Here is a 13585-nt window from a genome sequence, read left to right as displayed (position 1 = left end):
AGGTCCATCTAAATAGGTCGCGAAGCTCGTAGCGAAAAGCGTGCCCAAACCTATCGTCAAAGACATCAGTTAGCGGCGCACGATTGAAGCGTGACTAGCTGATGGGGGGACAAACAGAAACTAGAAAGGCCTATTTGAAAAGACGATGTTCAGAAATGTTTAATCAGAATACTGTGATATGAGTAAACATTCTGTTTCAATTATTTTTCCTGTACTAAAACAGCAAATGTTGATTTTCTCCTATTTCAAAATTTATTAGTTCGTTCTTGGTTACCCCTACCACCCAGTGATCCTGGCGCAAGACTTGACAAGACTGCTCAAACAAGCTGTTATGTCGTGCGGAATGGCGTTGCTCACTTCAACGCGTCGGTTCCACCAAAGTATTTCTTTTTTCCATGCTTGTTTGTTCAAAATGTGGCGCGCGCTTTACTTAAACTTTCGCGTGACTTAGCGCACGACATTCATCGGCAAAAGGTGTCAGATTTTTTGTTATCTTGCAAGTTCACGCTGCGGCACCGATGTGCCTGTCTAGTCATCACGATAAATGTGGAACGTTCTGCGAAGGAACGTCGCGCTATGTTCGTTTACTCTCCGTAGCACAGGCTTTGAGTGTCCGATGGGCTGCAGAGAAATAGGATGTCGAATGTTTTCTAAATGATAATGTGGGGCAATGTTCTTTCGTCTGACAACTGTCGCGTATGAATACATGGTTTCTCAAGGAATTACGAATGATTCTGTGAAAACAACCCGCATATGTTGCTATACATTATGACTGTCTGCTGGCCGTTGTACATTCCATCTATCTAAACATGTTTTGTTTGGTCAATTGGTTGCAATATTCTAGACGAATGAAAGTGAAATTGCTTGTTTAATCTTCTGTGGTAGCGTAATTTATTTCCAACCCATTCGCTGACTTTCCCAAGGAAGCTACTGGAGCAAATGCTGTCAGTAACAGCCTAATCATGTTCACATTAAGACATACGTAACTCGTATTGTTAAAGGACACGCTGACATTTCTTGTGAGGCGAGTCGAAAGCTCGCCTCAGCCTAAAAAGAAATATAACTGCTGGTGTAGTGGTCGAAATGCTGGACGGTAAAGAAATTCAAACATAAGCGCCAAGCAGCGTAAGATCTTGACGTCACTGCCATTTCTGGTTGTGACATCAGTTTTTTTTTTATGTTTTGGTTAATGTTTCTTGTCCCCACGACACGTAAATGGCGACGGTTGCAACGACCCGCCATTTTCTTGACATGTCTGCTTTTATGGAAGCTTCGCCACCAGTTTACATGTACACCTTGATCCAGCGTGACCGGGCACTGCCAGCCACGCTGGCAACATCGCACTATATCCGTGTTTTATTCTTTATCGGGAAATTGATGAGGGGAGCGTTACGTGCTTCGCGTGGTTATCAGGAGCGCCTTGTTTTCAATTATATCGTTCGAATGCTTCTCTTGTGCTCGTGCTTTATTGAAACGAATGCTGCGCCGCGGTATGTTGTAGGGGTGATATCAAAGAATATAAGTACATCCAGCCTTCTCGCAAAATTTTTATTTGTTTGTTCGCTGAACGGACTTTTTCCTCCGTAAAGACGACGCCACGAAAAGTACTGACCAGCTAGAGGCTAATAGTTTCGCTGAAAATTTGTCAGAGAACCACTTACGAGTTTTCCCAGCGGTATGGCAGTGGGCTGAGTCAAGCTGCCCCCGGAGGGTCATCCAACATCCCGCCCACTTCACCAAAGGCTTTACAACAGTCTACAACTGCTCCATATACCTATTCACATCTTACCTTGAGTCCCAGAATAAAAAAAATTTATGAGGCAAAAACATTACCCTCAAGAAAACAAACCGATGGGCTAGTTGGTACTGCATAATATTTTGGTGACTTTCTTGCGTCCATTACAGTTCCGTTTGACGCAATGGATTTATCAGAAAGAAATAAGAGAATAGATATGTAAATTAAAGCAATATAATTTACAATGACAATTTCTCGCTTAGTACGCCAACTGTGAAATGTATCCCAAACACCCGACATATATATATATATATATATATATATATATATATATATATATATATATATATATATATATATATATATATATATATATATATTTAACGCTTGTATGAAGTTCTAACGTGCCTTGCCGACGCTCGCCTTCAGCTCAACACGAAGAAATGCCGTTTCTCCAGCGCATCTATTAAGGTCCGAGGACATGTCACAAGCAAGGACGGCATACGTCCTGACCCGGACAAGACTGCTGCGGCCCTTCGCTTCCCTAGACCAGTAAGGCAAGCTTCATTGGCCTCGCTTCTTATTTCAGTCGCTTTATACGGAACTTTGCCTCCATCGCTGCGCCCCTACACAAGCTACTTACTTCCGGTGTACCCTTCCTCTGGTCTCAACGATGTGAAGGAACCTTCAACAGGTTGAAGGCCGCCCTCACGTCTGAACCTGTGCTTTCCCATTTTGATGACACCGCACGGACTCTCTTGCACACAGACGTTAGCGGCCGCGGCATCCGTGCCATTCTTCTACAACGCGATAACTCTTCACGAGAGAGAGTCGTTGCATACGTCAGCCGTGTGCTCACCGTTGCCCAGAAGAACTGTAAGATCACTGAGCAGGAATACCTGCTTATTGTTTGGTCCATATAGAAGTTTCTACCCTATCTGCACGGGTTTCATCTTACAATTGTTATGGAGAACCACACATTATGCTGGCTCTCTATGCTCAAGAACTTGACCGAACGTTTGGGTCGCTGGAATCTCCGCGAACAAGGGCGTTACTTTGACATTATTCAAAAATCTGGCAAAAAACACCAAGACGCTCACACTCTTTCACATTGTCCGCTTCCTACGCAGCGGCTCGACATCTCGACAACTTTGTCACAAAGCAGCTCTTCGCATGTGACTTTTACGCCGGTTTCCTCCCTAGCCTCAATAGACCGCCTCTCTCCAGACGACGCTCTTACTTTCGCATCTCGCCGACAGGCTGATCCATATTGTAGGCGTGTGATAAAACACCTCTATGACCGCGGTATATATTCATCCTGGCCACAAAAATTGGGGCAAGCTTCTACAGTTTGTCACCTTCGCCTACAGCACGGCCGTTCAGCGCACCACCGGCTACTCGCCATTTTACCTAGCTTAGGACGGTCGCCTACTTCCCTTCTCGTGGTTTCTTCAAGGCGCCTGTCAACCCATCTACATTGTATAGCGAAGAATTCGTTTCACGACTCGATCAGTATCACCAGCGTGCCCACGTATACAGAGGTCAGACAACAAGACCGGAAGATCATTTATGACACATTCCATCGCGTTGTGTCCTTTAGACCTGGTGAAAATGTACTCCTATTGACGCCCCTTCGTACAACTGGTTTGTGTGACAAGTTGCAACCGCGATTCATCGGGCCATACATAGCCATAGAGCAGACATCACCCATGAATTATCGCGTGATGCCTGTTGTCGCCCCACCGAGGTCGTTCACCTCTCCCGCATGAAACCCTTCACGTATCGTGCTTCATCGCCTGGACTTGCGCCCAGGATGACCGCTTCCAAGTGGGGGGATTAGTGTGGGCATTTATTACCATCGACTTCTTCACCGGTATATTATCCATGTGTGATCATCATCGTCGGGCATGTGCCTGTGCTGGTTCAACGCCGAGTACTTGGGCCAAGTAAACGTCGCTCCAAAAGAGGTAGCATAATATATATATATATATATATATATATATATATATATATATATATATATATATATATATATGTATACATATATATATATATAACGTTATTGTGGGCGATTGTTGGCTGTTGTACAGGCGCCCAAAACGTTACAACTTCCACTTTCATTTGTGTGCGTCCGTGTTTTTCATGTTCAACTTGCAGTCTACGAACGTTTGCCAAAACTGCGATGAGGCCAGAGTACTATTAATGCTTTTGTCGTCCACTCATTAAACAATTTGGTGCTGGTGGAAAAACCGACGATAAAATATCTGCCAACATTTCTACTTTCATCGAATTAGTCCAAATAAACATACGGACGAGCCAGTTGCTTAGGCTGACGTATATAAACCGTTACCATTTTTCCTTTGGGAAATACTTTATTCGACGTTTTGTGCAATACCTAAATCAAGTATACAAGTCTTCGTTGTCTTAGAGTAATATATCTGGTCGAAATTATAGTTGCGTCTCTGTACAGCTTTCTGCTAGATTTAAAGCCTTGAAACAATGAGAATAAAATATATGTAACTTGTCCCTGAAAACTCAATGCCGTTTTTCATTTGAATATCTGCTTTGTTATATCATTTTCTGCTACCGCTTTAGCACCGGCCATATATTTCCCGCCCCTTCGACTTGAATAATATAGTTACGCCTGAAACTTACACATTGTTAAAATTAGACTTAATTACGACTTCCTTACTGCTCCTGTTATTATATTGTGACGATGAATCGCGTTTCCTTACAACATCAAGAAAGCAAAGGTCTCGCCCCAAAAAAGCAGTTCACAGCGCCACAAGCGAGCCAGCCCAGCTTCGTTCTCCTCTTCATCCAAACTCCGCTCGCACGTTTCAATATTGTGCCGTGTAAAACTCCTTCGGTATGTAAGAGCAGCGAAACAAGACTACCGCCATGTATTTGTAGCTCGGGTGCATCGCAGAACGAGTTAGACTTTTAACGGATGACTGCACGCTTTATACACTTACTCTGTGGGCACTCGTTGTTCTGAGCAACGCATCCGGCCGGACCAAATAGATCCGATCGATGGCGCCTCTTCTCGCGCCACTGCACGGCATTCCACTTACCGGCGGTAGACTGCTTCAGTGCGAAGGGACGTGGCCCGAACACCGCTGGCGTTTCTAACCAACCACCGGGACGGCATTTCGTTGCTTGTTGCGCCTGTTGTCGCGCCATTTCTTCGCGCGTGCTGTTTATTGAATCTCGCCGTCATGAATGGCGTATTGAACTGGCACGTGCGCCAACGCACAACTCAAGGCTGATTCTCCAATCCTTGAGGTCACGTGATGTGCTGCTGCAATAGCCATTCTGCTGCTCTCGCTATACAAATTATCTGCTACCTACTCTTGCCAGGAAAAACGGGATGCGTCGAGCAATGCGTGGGAAACGAAACGAGAAAATATCCGCGCATACGCACTGCCTTTTATCTGTGTCTCTGCTTATGCGGCTCTGCTATTGCTTTGCGCCAAGATTCCTAGACGTTCAACTAATAAGCTTACAAGTGAAAGGAACGTCCTATAACTATATCAGACACATGAAATAACAACTTGAAGCAACCTGCACTTCTCGGCTTTCTGAAGAAGGAACCCGAGAAGTATGGCACACCTGTCTTGCACTATGCTCCGGGCAATTTGCTAAAATGTGCGCAACGGCAAATATCCGGGAAAGGAAGCAGCTCTGCAGCAAAAGGCCCACGACGAGCTTCATCGCTTTTTAACAGGCGTGATATGTGAATTACCGCTGTCCCGTGGACTATTGGACGCGCGGGGTTCTGCCTCAATGCTACTAAGCTCACACAGTATTGCTCCGTTCTAAAAGCGCAAATGGCGGGTGGACACTTAGACGGCCGTTGCCGAAGACGCCGCTACACTGCGCAGCTCACACGTGAACGTGTGCTACGTAATTAGACACGAGAACCGGGAAGGTAAATATTGGAGGTGTTCAGTATTCATCAGCAAGTACATAAGTGCGTAAGCATCGCCTCAATATCCCCATAATGGAAAGGAAGGTACGCTACCTCCATCGAGTCATGTCTGGTGCCCATGCGCAATCGCATCTCTGCTTTGTTGTTCTTCAAATTGTCTATAATGTGCTTATAAGATGTTCCTTTCACTTGGTAGCTTATTGGCGGAAAGTCTAGGATTTGTCGCTTACATATTTACCCGGCGTTAGTTTTTAGCAGTAGTAAACATACATTTGAACCGAAACCGAATAGATCAACTTACAACCATTACTAATACAGATCAAGTCATGCACGGTGAAAGCGCAAGTGGTGATTCCCGTACGGCTAAGAAAAGCCGCGGCACGCGTGTGCCACTTCCATTGCCAATTGAGAGTCCGTCACCACTCGAGTAGGCGGAGAAACAGCATTGAGAGCCATGCCGCTCCCGTTTGCTGAACATGAAGAAATTCACCGGAAATTGCTTTGCCGAAAACTAGGTTTTTCGACTATAGTCCATTTCTCCGTCCGCAAAAAGCGTCCAGAAAAAGTGTCTCGACAGATTGTAAGGAAACGAAAACCGAATCGAAATGAAACGCTGCAGCAATACTGGGGCACTCCATGGCCACTACGTGAACATAACAAATGATGTTCCTATTCGTGGAAGTCGCAAAAAGGTATAGAAGTTTGTGCATGAAACGCAAGACCTACCATATCATTTTAAACGATCCCTGTCAAAAATCTAAAGGCCAGTTGGAATGTGTTTTTGAAACTATGGAATGCAGACACTCCAAACCATAGTGGAGAAGTCATGGGCAGAACAATGAAATTATAAATGCCACGGAAAGTGGAGCAGTGCTCAGCTTACAGAAATAATGACATAATGGCTGTATCAATACAAGAATACAATTACCTGTTCATAAATGTAAGGGAATATGCATGCTGACTATAGAAAACATGGAAATGTACAACCCCTTTAAGGCATGCACAATAAATTTACAAAATACAATGAGACGTGTTGAAGGCTTAAAGAACACAATCACTTGCTTCACCAATAACCAAAATAAAACACCTTCAGTTAAACTCTCGTTATTGCAAGTGCGAGTGCTGAACATCTCTCACGAAACAAACATATTTTTCGCTTTAGATAAGAAGATATAACCTAACATTTTTATATAGCCCCCAGTTTACCTTGATGGCATAGTGAACTTCATGGCCGTGAAATTTCGTCTGCATCTCGCAAGTATGGCTTATCTCTTAACAAGCAACATCAATGCTTGTGACCTGCCAACAAGCTGATAATATCGCTTGTCCCCACAAAACAAAACAAAGTACGCAATAAGTACGACCACTGCCGTGAATTGGCTGTGCTTGTCTTGCGCTCAGCAAATATTTGCTCTCGAATCAAGGATCGTTAGTGAAGCGCCCTTCTCGTATCAGTGGCCACCGAGCACTAAAATGAACTAAAGCCTGAATGTGCGTGATCAATGCCACAGAAATTGATCGTTTATTGCAGATTTTAAAAAGATTGCGGCAAAGACAGTTATAGTAGAGTGTATAAGCGCGACTGTACAAGCACGTAGGAAGCGCTGTGTCTGTGTATCTGTTTCTGCCTACGTCCTCGTACAGCCGCGCTTATACAATCTACTATAGATTCTAACCAACTAGCCCACCAACGTGGTTTAACCAAAGACAGCTATAACACCTGATCAGCGAAACATGTCTGACAGCGCAACATATGGCCATTAAATGAGCGGTACCCGAGCTAGAAGGGAAACAAAAATATTCAAAGCGAACGAGACCTTCAAAGAAAAAGAAAGAAAATCGGCCGTAATGATGGGGATATATTCTTCTTGTTATCATGGACACAAAGTTTCCTCTTTTATATGTCAGATTGTCATTTATCTGACACATTTTTTCGCGGTTTCCGATATCACACATTTGTGGAAGCTTCTGACGGCATTGAATGCTGCGTTGTAATAATTTTCTAGTAATGAAAAATAAAAATATGGTATCCTTCGGACGGTGGAACTGGTTGCTTGCATAGAAAGAGCGTGAACTAATTCTGAATTATTCGAAGATATCAGCTTTTTAAAGAGTTTGTCATACTTACGCAGTAGCTGTTTTGAGCTTTCCAGACGATTAATGCAGTTTGTTTCTTTAACTATGTTGAGTCTTGAATGTGTAGGGTGAGGCGTTGCAATTTTCAGACGCTCTTCTCATTTCCTATTAGTCCCTCTGGTCTCGCTAATCTTGATAGTAAAGTTTATTGCGTTCTCAAGGTTCCTAGTTCGTCTTATGGCCATACCCTCTCGCGCTCAAGGTTACAAGGAAATTCGTGTACACGACTGCGAACTCGAATACAAATGCGATCAAAGAAACTGCAATTGTAATTTGTACAATAATATTTATGATCTGATACTCACCAAAATATTTGACACGAGGGTTTGACAGTGAGAGCTAATATGCTTTCTTTGAAGTTCTTTTTTGCCGACTGATACAGCAGTTATGATGCTTACTTGTCACAAAAAAGTCGCCAAGAAGCCTAAATTTTGCCCATCGTTGAGTCTACCTTAGTCCTCAAGTATGGGGGTGTTATCCATGGGACAAAGTGGCACCTTTAAGTGTCCAACAAATTTTGTTGTTTATTGCCTGCCATAGAAGTGAGAGATATTGAACCACACCTGCATTTCTGCTGTTGTCTTCGAAGCTGAGGATTAAACGTGAATAAAATATATTCGTTGACATGCAATGGGCCAGAAAGGAGCATGTGCGAATAGACAGTCCGTCATGGTTATCAAGCGTAAGAGCCACAGCGTGGGTCGCACTTTCCATCGGAATGATTAGGCAGATCCGGCGTACGCTTCGGAGTCTATGTGAGGCGAAGCATTGATGAAGCGGTTAAATAAATGCTACAAATTTGCCGATATCGTTTCTAAATAATTGGTGTAAAGGAAGCTGGCGCGCACGCATGTCCTCTCGCGTACCATGCTAGGCAATTTGACATTTCTTATACTGTCTTTCATTGGCTTATTCCTTTCTGTTTATTTCAAATGTACCCATCGCCTCTTTCCCAGAGCAGCCGGCCCGATTTCGAACAGAATGTACATGTAATTCACCAGTACAGGACGCTCTTAATGGCTTTTTTTTTTGCCTTGCATACTATTCTAAAAAAAAGAAAAAAAAAGACAACGGTTGAATTATGATGGAGCAAAATGCGAAAAAAAAAACGTGTACTTAGACTTAGGTGCACGTTCAAGAACCACAGGTGGTTCAAATTATTCGGGAGTCCCCCACTACGGCGTGCCTCATAATCAGATCGCGGTTTTCGCAAGTAAAAAGGCCATAGTTTATTTCTTGAACTTACATACTCTTCTAGGCAATCAATAGGCGGCGCCTTTTAGCTTAATATATAACGGCACACTAAACTACATTGTGTTTCTGCAGCATGCAGTCAGCGTGGAATGCGCAGTAAGAGACGTCTGCCTGACATGCGGGCTAGTAAGCTTGCGTCGCATAAACTTTATATTGCCTGCATTGCCTTGAGGTACTAAATGCGAGACCTGAAGGCAGTCATTTTGCAAGATGCTTTCGTATTCAGACTTTTTGAGGTGAGTTAAGCCAAAACTTATCGATCCCCGAGCATAGCCTTTCGTTTGCGTAATTACGCACGCGCACACGTCCCCTCGCCAAGGAGCCTGGTAAGGCACAAACATTGGTACCGTACTCGAGGCCTAGTTAGTGAGAACGAACTATCAGACAGTTAATTACCTGAACAAAAAAATGCTGAATAGGGTTAGCTGGCCAGCGAGTGGATAGCATAGAAGCAGACCCTGTCAGCGAAATAGAATGACTCTGAATGCTGAATAGATAGTTTAAAACGTATATCTAGGGATCGAATAATACGGAGGCAATTGAGAGCATTAGGCCAGCCGCACAACGCGATTCCCTTCGAGAATACACGACTTACATTTTACCCTCTACTCATCGAATAAAAGCTATTTGTTCGAGCTTTCGCCTTTTTCTATATATGACTTCTCGAGGAATCATGTAACGTGGACGTTAGTAGGTGCTTTTACCGCGTAATTATCAAACACAGCGTGATTGACTCCGACATATGAGTTCATAGAAAGACAGGCTGCCGATATGCGGAAACAAAAATTTTCTGAAGCTTTGCGTGCCCAACCATGATCTGATTTTATGGCAAGCCGTAGCACTAGGCTCCAGATTAATGTTGGCCCCCTGGACTTCATTAAAATGCACGTAATTGTGCAAACAGTACAATGACTTTCTTCCACTCCACGGCAATCTGAATGTGGTTGCCGCGGCCGAGATCGAACCCGCGACCTCGAGCCGAGCATCTGTAGTCCGAAACCACAACCACTCGACTACCACGGCGGCTGCAAAAACGCAAACGTATTGTTTGAGCTTGTAAGTGGGGTATAACAAGTATGACAATTGTGAGATGCCATTCTATGGAAAGAGTTACTAACCTCTGAAAACAAATGACACCGGTTATTTCAATTTTCTTTTCTACGGCACAAGTTACCACATAACAGAAGAAAAAATGAAGCCCTTATGTGTCGGTAGAGTTGCAGGTAAAGCCTGCATGCATTATAACCAAAAAGCCGACATGTCGATCATTTAATAGTTAATATTCTCTGTAGCCTTCTAAGTGTGGCACCCAGCCGTATGAATCTTAGCTCTTCATATTTTTATGACAATGGCAGCGTGATGGCAGCAGGCTTCTTAATTTTAAGCATAGCAGTCTCGCGGAAACAGCCTTTCACGTCAGACCAAAGAAAGATTTCAGCGATCGTTTACTCTTCTTTCTGGACGCTGGAACGCGCCATTCTATTCACTGTTTCGAATTCAGCAGCCGGAGAAAAAAATTGCTGATTCCACGCGTGTCACATAGCAAGTCTTGTTGAAGCCATTCGCGTGTGTTGGCGACGGTGCCATTTCCGTCAGATCGACGCCCAAGGTTGCTCATGGCTAAAAAAATATTTATGCCTGCAGTGTTATGATAACAACAAAACCGAAACCTGTGAAACTCCGGCGGTGGCTACGCGTGGCATGGCTGAGCAGTCTAAGAAGAAAGAGAGTAAAAAGTGAGTCACGGCAACTTGACTTTCTTTTTTCTTCCGAAGACCCATTTTTGCGCGACTATAGTCACAAAACAGGAGTCAACATTTGTGCATGGGTCGTTTGACTCTCAATAGCAGGCGAAGAGTCGACATGGAAGATGGCGACTCCTCTAATATTCGAGATGAGTCTGGCGAGAGAAAGATTGTAATGCAAGAGAAGAAATACCAGCTAACGTTTTCTGTTTTAGGCAGGCCCTCCGGTTCCTGTCCTGGTTGTAATGCAATGTATCAATCTTCCATTCTTGTCATGTTCTGCAATTACTTCGAACTCTATATATTGATTTTCCTTGACCATGTTTCCTAATACTGCACACGCTTAAGCGACAGCTGGTTTCCTATGCTAAGAAAGACCTGGATTTATCACACTGGATTCTGACCATAAGCAAATCTAAAGAAAAGTATTGGCTACTAAAGATAGCACAGCAACGAGATAACAAGTTCAGTAGGCGCACTCAACAGCGTCGATTGTAAATGTAATTCCGAGACGTAAAACTAAATTTTGAAGATTCAAGTTCCAAAATCAAGATCTTGTTATGAGTGCTGGGTAATGGAAGACTTCAGATTTATTTTCAGCAGTTCGGGTTATTTAATGTGTACGGAATGCACGGCATACGCGCGTTTTCGCATTCTGACCCCGTTGGAATGCGACTGCCGCGGTTGTGATTGGATCCGTCACCTCGAGCTCAGCAGCGCAACACCAAAGCCACTGGGCTACCGCAGTGCGTTGCGTTCCGCGACCAGAAACAAACATTAGCGTACGCAGCACCGCTCTTGAACCCCCTAGAAATATAAAAACAAAAATGTAGTTGTTTCACCCCAATGCTGCATGAACCACTGCACGAACAATTGCACGAAGCAAGGTTCATAGTTTCATTGGCTGAATAAAGGGCAGTAAACCTTCGCTTACTCCCTGAATTAGCAAGCACTGGATCACGCGCGGACGTGCAAACATGGACAGATCTCACTCAATGACCGCGAACACTCGCTGTCACAGGGTTGGCGTGATGAAAGGCATAACAGAGCGCACCGAACGCTTCTGCTGCCTGTTCCTTCAAAGCGTCTCCGAAACTTGAAATTGCGCTATCTGAGCGCAAGCGCAGCCGCACCGTTATAGCTAAGCAAATTAAGCGCAATTGCGCCGCGTCTTCGCACTTCGAGCACGCTCCGGCAGCCCAACCATGTATATTTCAAGCGTAACCACGCTCGGACGAGCACATTTTGCTTGTGCGAAGTGAACGTAGCGGGTATTTCAAGACGCGTGTTAAATTCATCGCTGTTTCATTCGTGAACATTACTTGCGTGACGCAAAATTATCAGTCAGCAAAACAGTTTCTATTTCAACAAGAGGAAAGAAAACCCAAACTTGAGCAACTGTTTTGCCAATTGGTTTTGTGCAGTTATACAGGTACAAAATGATCCAAAGCCGAAGCCGTCAATAACATGACGCCATTTTGCAGCTACGTTGCATCACGCGCGAGTGCGTTGTCGTTGAGTGGTTCTGAAAGCTCAGCGCTGGGGGCGACTGCAACCAGTGTTGTGGCTAGTTACGCTGGCAACTTCTTTCCGAGCTGTGTGATTGTGACTAGGAGTTCCGCAGCCAGCAGCAGCATGTCGCTGATGTAGTCTTTGCCGACATCTAGCAAGTGTAGCTCGCCGCACCGTCCCAATGCGCCCGAAGTGTTGCGGTTTGTACTGCGTCTTTAATTGTCATATGGGAGATCGCAACACACAGAGATGACCAGATGCATACGAAAGACTACCTGCGGGGTGTGACCTGTGCCATATTTCTCTTAACGTTTCAGGTAAGCATATCAGCTTTTGTTCCGAGTTTACGAACGGCGCGTACTCGGCCCTTCCGGTATGTCTACAATAGGAGTTATAGCAAACCTGTACTGCCAGGAGAAACACCGTTCTTAACGACTCTAGTCACGAGTGGCCTGTCGCATCGAAAAAATCCGCAGGATATCAAGTACTGCGTAACTTGTAGTGTAGATGCAATACTAGCACCAGTGTGACTTTTGGCTGGCGAAGACAGTTTGTCGAAAAAACAGCTTTTGCATTCTGAAGATTTACTTGCGCTTTAGGTATATTACAGTGAATAATAAAAGCGCTACAATGCTGTATGGCAGTGTCAGGCGATGTGGCAGCAGCACAAGTATTTTCGTAGGGGTAAGGCGGCTGCAAGCTCAAGCGAACAGACACAACGCTTTAACAGCGCTGAAACAGAACAAATTTAATGTGCATTTGGCTGCAAATAGAAAGCCCATTGGCTCACAATCTAAGCCGATGTAAAACGTATTATTTTTTGCGTAATCTTTATTTTCACTGTTGTAAATATTGAAAAGCATGAATTTGCTCCAACCTTTATATAGTAAATCCTAGAGGCTTACGAAAGCAGGGTGTCTTATGTGGTGAATTTGTAATATTGCTACAAGATTTTCTATCTTGAGTTTGGTGTTTTAGGAAAGAAGGGTCCTTTTATGTGTATATTTATGTTAGTGCGCAGATTTGGCAAGCAGAAACGAGTTGATTGCAAAGTTGTAACTATCAGAGAGCAGCATATGAACCCAAATTTATCCTGTTTTGGCTATCGTAATGTGCATATAACAATTTCAAGTATATACAGCTGGAGTTTGCTTAGTTGCTGTAGCATATTTTGTAAAAGTAGAAGGCTGTTTATCATTTTACTGCTTCCATACAGAAATACCTTTTTTCTTGTACACAGAAACGCTGACAGCGTTGAATGAAATGAAGTGC

The 13585-nt window shown here is 43.9% G+C and overlaps 1 protein-coding gene across 2 annotated transcripts in view; it reads right to left on the bottom strand.

The window, feature by feature from the left end:
- Nucleotides 1-13585, bottom strand: part of LOC142573154 (uncharacterized) — a 240980-nt gene that overhangs the window by 198890 nt on the left and 28505 nt on the right. The window contains exon 1 of one of the 2 annotated variants that reach the window (XM_075682705.1): nucleotides 4810-4920. The exons of the other annotated variant lie outside the window; for it this stretch is intronic. The gene's annotated coding sequence lies outside the window, so the exon portion shown is untranslated. Of the gene's footprint in view, nucleotides 1-4809; nucleotides 4921-13585 lie in introns of those variants that run through there. 2 annotated transcript variants of the gene reach the window in all.

The sequence above is a fragment of the Dermacentor variabilis genome, chromosome 2, assembly GCF_050947875.1.
Source record: "Dermacentor variabilis isolate Ectoservices chromosome 2, ASM5094787v1, whole genome shotgun sequence".
NCBI lineage: Eukaryota > Metazoa > Arthropoda > Arachnida > Ixodida > Ixodidae > Dermacentor > Dermacentor variabilis.
The sequence above is the reverse complement of the archived record's forward strand: the minus strand, read 5'-3'. Positions and strand labels throughout refer to the sequence as shown.